Raw genomic sequence first — 8,694 nt, forward strand, 5'->3', positions numbered from 1 at the left:
AAGCTCTATACATTTTAGAAATAAATTTTCACCGAAATGTAGTACGTCTCTGCTGTTTTAAATTCAATGATGTAATGTAATAGAGTGGTAATCTATGGGTAAAACAGAAGAACATCTTGTACTTGGAACATATTTCGGTTATCGAAATTGGTTTAATTTTCCTAAACTGATGATTCACCTTGCTACTTTTCTTCGGTTCATTTATCACAATCAAAAGGAGATGTGGCCAGGAAGCAGAATTGTTGAATCTGAGGCCGGCAATTTGCTGCACTGCAGACGACATGGCGGTGTCAATATCGTGCGTGCGTGTGCTGCTGTAAAATCCTGTTTGTCAGCCTTATCTCACACAAGCAGGTGGCAACAGCGAGGAAATTACCTGCCAAACCTAAAATGAGTAAACACTTTGTAAACCTCTGGCTTCTGGATCCCCGTCAAAATCATTTTTTAACTATTGCTGTTATTTCAGTTTTTAAACATCCAATTAAACCACAACATAGGAGACTAGCTCTAAGGGCAATACGTTTGATTTGGAAACAAGCCAACGCATGCGCATGGCGCATCCCAGCAGGGGCCTGCAATGCTTAGGTATGACAGGCCGGAGGGGGCGAGGATCCTCCTGCCCCGCCTGCCGCCTCAAAAGCGAGGTACATGCAGGAAATGGGGCCATAAATATGGCCCCTATAAGTAGAATCCGCGCAGGGGGAGCAGCCTATTTGCTCGCCCGCTCCCCCCTGCAGCAAGTCATCGTTGTCGTACCTGAGCAAGCGATGTACCTGGTCTGTGGCAGTGTGGACCGGCCAGCAAACATCAGGGAGCAGTCATCGCATTGCGCTGCCCAGATGGTGAAGAAGCTTGGTCAGGCGATCGAAGCACCCATGGTGGTGCATGTGCATCCAGGCACATCAAAGGCATGATGGGATTCCGGTCGGCTCCGAGGTGAGGCTCCATTAGAAGCAGTTCAGAGTGGGGAGGGGGAGCAAGGCCAGAAGTCCACATAGGCTAAGCTCTGCTAAGTAGCAGGAGCATACAGCAGTGGATGCCGGCGTCTCCCAAGAAAGCAACAATTGTATGAGGACCAAGAAATAATCCAGGGGGAGATAAAGAGTGACGTTTAATCCAGCAGTTTCCGCTCCCAGGGAGAAAGTATTGCAGGTATTGCAGAGCAAACATGTGGGCCTAGAGGAAAGGACCCAATGACGTAGAGGCCATTTTGGAACAGTGCAGCAGAACTGGTCTTCCGTTCAAGGCCCATGAAATAAAAGAGGGCCAAAAAGTGTGGCGGCCATCTTTCAGTGGCGTGATGAGCTGTCCCACCATACAGGGGCAGCTGAAAGAAAAAGAGGTCCTGACTGTAAGGAGATTGAGCGGCGACCACCTTGGATGAGGAACAAGACATAAGGATTTGATAATCAGCGTTCATCATCCTTGCCGCAGTGCTTTGGGGAAAAGAATAAATGAGCAATGGATAAGTGCATACTTACAGACAAGTGCCTGTTACTTAACGCCCCGCCCTACCTATCAGAGAGGATCACCCGCAACCCTTCATCCAGGCCCACCAGAACACATCTGTGTAACCAAATCTATGTCCCTTGCTTCAAAAGGGCAAGAGCAGGAGGCTCCAGCTTTCAACACCTAGCCCCGAAAAACTGGAATGCCCTCACCACTGCACTCAGAAATGAAGAATCGTATAATGTCCAGGCGGAGATATCCAGGCAGAGATAAAGAGGGATGTTTTATCCAGCAATTTCCGCTCCGAGGGAGAAAGTATTGCAATTACTACAGGGCAAACACATGGGCCTAGAGGAAAGGACCCAATAACGTAGTGGGCATTTTGGAACAGTGCAGCAGAGCTGGTCTTCCTTTCAAGGCCCATGAAATAAAAGAGGGCCAAAAAGTGTGGCAGCCATCTTTGAGTGGCGTGTTGAGCTGTGCCACCATACAGGGGCAGCTGAAAGAAAAGGAGGGCCTGACTGTAAGGAGATTGAGCGGCGACCATCTTGGATGAAGGACAAGACATGAGGATTTGATAATCAGGGTTCATCATTCTCGCCGCAGTGCTTTGGGGAAAAGAATAAATAAGCAATGGATAAGTGCATGCTTACAGACAAGTGCCTGTCACTTAACGCCCCTCCCTACCTTTCGCGAGGACCAGCCGCAACCCCTCATCCAGGCCCACCAGAACACATCTCTCTAACCAAATCTATGTCCCTTGCTTCAAAAGGGCAAAAGCAGGAGGCTCCAGCTTTCAACACCTACCCCCCAAAAACTGGAATGCCCTCACCACTGCACTCAAAAATGAAGAATCGTATAATGTCTTCCGCAAACTGCTGAAAACCAAATTGTTCAATTAACCATGTCATTCCCATGTAACTGCCAACAATCTCACTGACATTTTATGCTGTTCCTATGTAACCAAAGAACACGCACATCTTCTTATTTTGTATATAATGTCTGTATTGTTTGATCCACCCATGTATGTACTAGGCAAACATTTCAGTAACAGCACCACGATGCCCCAGGGCAGCTGGGCGCTTTATACATTCAAATAAATAAATACAAACTGAGTGGAGCTGCAAGCAACAGGCACAAAGGCACCAGCATACAGGGGCAGCAGAAATAAAAGCAGGACCATACATACAATTTCTGGGGAAATTGTTTGTTAAAAGTGCTAAATATCAAAGAAAAGAACTGGGAATGGAAACTCCAGAGGAGATGGCGGACCATGTGAGAAGAATCAGAGCAGCAACAAAGGACAGAGGGGTGGACTGGCTCATAGCGAAGGCAACAGCAAAGGAGGAGAAAGAGCAAGAGATATTGGTAGTACTGGAAGATAGGATTAGGAGGGTGAGGATTATGTGCCAGACACACTCCCCGAGAGGTGTCGAACAGAGTCCAAGGAAATGGAGAGCGAGACATTGGAGGGTTATTGTGAAGCACCTGAGAGAATGGACGCAGCTCCAAAAAGGAAAATCATGGAAAAGGAGTACGACCCACCAGCAGCAAAAAGACCACACAGAGCCAGGAAGTCATTGTTAAAGGTGGCGGAAGCTAGTGGGGAGATGGATGCGCTGAAGCAGAAGCAGCAGGCAAATGCCAGGACCAAGAAGCCTCTAGGGGCCTTACCGGCGGCGGCAGACCAGGCCGCATTGGATGAGAGGATCACAAAAATTGTAGAGATGCATGTAGAGAGAGTGTTGAAAGGTTTGCATGACAGCAGCGGCTTGAGAATGTGAATGCTTGCAGGGATAACTATGGGTTGCAGGCGGGAAAAATGTGGGAGGTGGCACAAGAGCAGCGCTGGGGAAGAGAAGCAGGCCTGCAACTTGGGGAGACGATGGAGCCATTGTGGGCGAAGGAGAGTGACGGGGGGCACAGCAGCACCCGGTCAGCCCCTGCAGGGGAGGGGCACAGCTCACTAGCTAAGCGGGAGAGAGCTAGCAGGAAGGGAGGGAGCCGGTCGCCTATGAGTGGGCTTCCTGGAGAAGCGTGGGGGCTCCAAAAGAGGACGGCAAGAATAGCAGACATGTGCACATCAGAGATTGGCGTTAGGAGAGGCATCAGAGATTGGAGTTAGGAGGGGCCCAGAGTGCACGCCATTGACCAATAAGGCTGCAGGCTTAGTGTGGCATGTGCCACCAGAAATCATGGAAAGAATTTGGAGTAAGGTATTCATAGACATATTTACAGCTAGAGCTGGTAGGGCTGGACATAGTATAGAAGGCCAAGAAAGAGGACGACAGGAGGGATAGCAGGAAGAGAGTGAGAAAGGAACATCATCAATTAACCATGACATTCCTATGTAACTGCCAACAATCTCACTGACATTTTATGCTGTTCCTCTGTAACCAAAGAACACGCACATCTTCTTCTTTTGTATATAATGTCTGTATTTTTTGATCCACCCATGTATGTACTATGCATGTAGAGAGAGTGTTGAAAGGTTTGCATGACAGCAGCGGCTCGAGAATGTGAATGTTTGCAGGGATAACTATGGGTTGCAGGCGGGAAAAATGTGGGAGATGGCACGAGAGCAGCGCTGAGAGAGAGAAGCAGGCCTGCAACTGGGGGAGACGATGGAGCCATTGTGGGTGAGGGAGAGCGGTGGGGGGCACAGCAGCACATGGTCAGCCCCCGCAAGGGAGGGGTGCAGCTCGCGAGCTAAGCTGGAGAGAGCTAGCAGGAAGGGAGGGAGCCGGTCCCCTATGAGCGGGCTTCCTGGGGAAGCGTGGGGGCTCCAAATGAGGGGCATTCAACAGACGCCAAGAATAGCAGACATGTGTACATCAGAGATAGGTGTAAGGGGGGGCCCCAAGTGCACGCCATTGACCAATAGGGCTGCAGGCTTAGTGTGGCACGTGCCTTTGGAAATCATGCAAAGAATTTGGAGTAAGGTATTCATAGACATGTTTACTCTGCTCGAGCTAGAGCTGGAAGGGCTGGACATAGTATAAGAGGCCAAGAAAGAGGATGACAGGAGGGATAGCAGGAAGAGAGTGAGAAAGGAAAGGATCATCATGAATTGACCATGTCATTCCTATGTAACTGCCAACAATCTCACTGACATTTTATGCTATATGCCTTCAGGAGCTACACCTCCATCATGGTGGAGAAGCTCCCAAGGGACGCTGCTGCGCTCATCACATACGAGCAGCGTATCCATCAGGCCCATGTAGAGTATGGGGGTGATGCCTGGCTCAAGTACGATGAAGGGTTCAGGTTGAATAGGCAGATGTTTCCAAGCATGAACTGGGATGATGAGGATGTGTCAGGGTACATCCATAAGATGATCGGTAGCAACGGGAGAAAATACCAGAGCTGGTGGGGCAGGTCCCACGAGGGTAACGATAGAGGAAGGTGGCCCTTTCGGGGCAGGGGTCATGCCTGGTCCAAGGGCAGCGGATCGGGAAGGAACACCACCTGCTGGAAGTTTGAGAAAGGGAACTGCACGTGGGGGGCAAACAAAGTTCAGGCACGCAAGCAGCAAATGTAGCGGAGACCACACGGCCACCCAGTGCGGAAATAAAGAGCAACAGGTACCAAAGCAGAGGTAGCAGGCTAAGCAGAAGGGAGAGGGTAACTAGCATGGGGGTAATAGCCCCAACCCCTTTCAAACTTGAGACACTGTGGACGCTAATGAATTACTATCATGACAGGGTAGCTGCTGCAGCACTTTTGGCGGGGTTTCTCAGAGGGTTTCAGGATGCCTACTATCAACGTGCACAGCAGGGTGGCCCCAAGAAACATGAAGTCAGCATGATATGATATGATAGGTTATTTATAAAGTGCTTAATACCCAGAGGTTTCTAAGTGCGGACCCGGGGATCGAACCTGTGGTGCTCCGTGTCGCCTTGCTTCCAAGGTGAGCACGTTGCCCGTGAGCTATCCTCCTGAGACCATCTGTCAAGCCGAAGATAGTGGAGTTGAAACTTAGCAAGAAGATATAGGTGCCATTCAATGAGCCCCGTTCAAAGAATTTGTGGTGTCCCCACTGGGGTGGTCCCCAAGAAAGAAGAGGGGCAATTCAGGCTGTTTCACCATCTCTCCTACCCAAAGTGGGCCTCAGTGAACAGTGGGCTCGATCCGGACCAGTACTCAGTGAATTATACCTCCTATGATGAGCCACTAGACCTGGTGAAGGAGGCAGGAAGGGGACTCTGTTGGAAAAGGCAGACATTGAGTCAATGTTCTGGCTGTTGCCAGTCCACCCGTATAGCTGTAGGTTGTGGGGCTCAAGTTCCGGGACAAGCTCTATTTTGACATGTGCATGCCAATATTTCGAGCTGTTCAGCACTTGCCTCAAGTGGTCAGTTAGAAGAAGGTGTGCGGGGGCAAGAGTGGCACACAACCTGAATGACTTTTATTTGTAGGAAGGAGAGGCAAGGAAGGTGGAGGCGTTTCGCTAAGGGCTTTCAAGCAACTGACCAAGGAATTGGGTATCCCGCTAGCTGGGGAGAAAACTGTTAGGCCAACCACAAACCTGACTTTCCTGGAGTTGAGATCAACACCACCGAGGCACTCTGCAGGTTACCAGCAGCAAAAGCAGAACAGTCCAGGGAGGCTATCAGAGAATTGGAAAAAAAGACAAGGCAAGCCTAGAGGAGTTGCAGAAGCTGATGGGGCAGCTCAACTTTGCAGGCAGGGCGATTCCAGCGGGCAGGGTTTTTTCAGCAAGACTGGCCCTTAAGACAATATGGCTGGTACAGGCTCACCACTACGTGCAGTTGGGTGCAGGTGTGAAGAGAGACTTCCATGTGTGGGAGAGCTTCCTGGAATCTTTCAACAGAATGTCAGTATGGAGGGAGCCATGGTGGTCCAGCCAGGAAATTGAGTTGCTCCCAGACGCCTCAGGGGGCATTGGGTTTGGATCATTTTTGGCAGGGAGTCGCTGAGCAAAAGCATGGCTAGGGGCATGGATTGAGGAAGGACTGACAGGGAAAATAACGTTCCTGGAGCGGGTCCCCATCACAGTAAGCTTCCACATATGGCAGGAGAGGTTGGTAAATAAAAAGATCCCATTGTGGTGCGACAACCAGTCAGTGGTGCAGGTAGTGAATAGTGGTGCAGCTAGCTGCCTGTTAGTGCTTGCCCGGCTAAGGTTTTTCACACTGGCATGGCTGAAACTAAACATGGAGGTGAGGGCGAGGCATATCCCAGGCGTGCATAACACTTTGTGTCGTTTACAGTGGCAGAGATTGAGGCAGTTCGCGCCAGGTGCACAAGAGGAGATGTCAGTGGCACTGGAGTGGCTCTGGGGGATAGCGAAGAGGTTCTAAGAACACCTGTGGACAATTCAGTGGCCCCAGGTACGTTGCAATGGTTCAAGGGGCATTGTAGGAGCTTTCTGGAGATAGCTAAGCCCATTGGGTCAATTGGGGAGCAGGCTGTGCTGAAGTTCGTAACGGGGGCCTACATGGCCAGCAGAAGCAGGGTATTGGCAGCCACTACCGTAGCACCAGTGGCTTCCTTCACCAGGACCAGAGGGGAGGCAGACTCCACTAAGAGTGAGGTCATAAGAGCAGCAATGGGGCTGAGGGAGGTTGGAAGGAAGGGAGCCAGATCACAGGCAGTCCATCACCTTCCTAGTTCTGGCAGGCATTATGAGCGAGGCCACGGTCATATGTTCAGGAGCTTATGAAATGAGCTTCGTCAGGGCGGCTTTCAGCTTGTAATTCTTTGGGGCTTTTAGGGTTAGCAAGCTGGCAGAGCAAGAAGTGGCCATGTTGCTGAGGAGGTCAAAGACGGACCAGGCTGGGAAAGGGCAATGGGTCCGGTATGTCTGCTACAAATTTTCCTCGCAGCAACAAATCTGTTCATACACACGGATGGTCTTCCGTTGCCAGTTTTTCAGTTCAGGGCAGTGTTGGGCATGGTATTAAAGAGAGTGGGCAGAGACCCGAGGCAGTACGGCACCCACTCTTTCAGAAGAGGAGCTGTCTCCATGGCAGCGGGGGCACAGGCCAGCATCCAGGGGATTAAAGAGATTGGGCATTGGAAATCAGGGGCTTACACTCAAGGTAATTCTACCTGTAGGTGAGACAAAGACAAGAGAAGAAAGAAAGATAAAAGACATTATTTTCCTTCACATCTCCAGACAGAAGAGATACGTGAATTATTACTGAAATTAAGTGCTCTTTTACAAAACATCAAAGGGGTCTTTTAGACTAGACATTCAGCAAAATATGATGCCGTCATGAAGAAAGCCCAATAACAACAGTTGAAAAGCGTTAGGGATAACGTACTAAGACATGGGGGCTGAAACATATGTCGACTTTTCTAAGGCTAGAATAAACAGCCTTTGTCCTAGCTTTTCTCCAGCGTCCTGGTGGATATTGAACATAGGAACACGTCTTTCAGAGGTTCCGGTCTTTGTCTCCTACCTCTGGGAGTCCCTACCAGCAAATAGTGCCTCTCTGCATATATGGCGGTGCAATGTTGAATCAGTACACCGACTGACCAGTGCAAAGAATCCTTCTTGCACCAGTCTAAAGGAATGGCTGTGCCAAGGCCAATTCTAGCGCTGTTGAAAAATTGCCCGGCAAGGGAGCAATTTCTGTAACCAGGGCCATATCCGCCCTATGGGTGACCATGAAGTTTTAGTATTGGGTGACCATAAAGTTTTAATCTTTCCTGCTGCACTATGCTATGTCATGATAATCTGCTATTACACTATGCCAAATCACTGCTGTATCAGTCTCAGAACACTTGGCTTTTCTGGGAGTTGGAGTGTTGTGCCCTCACCTGCGGTGTACTGGCCTAAGTCTGTGTGCAAAAAGGAGTAAGGCATAGACAGAGAAGGGCCTGAGTGGGCAAGGCCCACCCAAAATCCCCAATAAGCAGCACTGTGTTGGCATTTACAGATTCCCAACAGATGTAAATGCCACAGTGGTGGGCCCAACTACGTTAGCTTCAGGCTCCACTTGTTAGACAATCCTTGCTACGCATCGCATGGCGCAACCTTTGACCTACAGGTGCCATTTGAAGTGACGTCACAGGGAGGGACCTCACGGACAGGCTGCTCACTGTTTTTTAATGAAAGTCTGCTTGTCACCAAAACCGCAAAGTGATGGATAGAAGGTATTAATCATAAGCACTGCCATTGCTGTTGACAACCTTACATATCATATATTGACAGCAGGAGCAAGACTGTTCGCAGCTGGCTGGGCCCTTATGTATTGGGTCAGACAGGTTAAAAAT

Source organism: Ambystoma mexicanum, chromosome 2q (assembly GCF_040938575.1).
Source record: "Ambystoma mexicanum isolate Mex_15411 chromosome 2q, UKY_AmexF1_1, whole genome shotgun sequence".
Lineage (NCBI taxonomy): Eukaryota > Metazoa > Chordata > Amphibia > Caudata > Ambystomatidae > Ambystoma > Ambystoma mexicanum.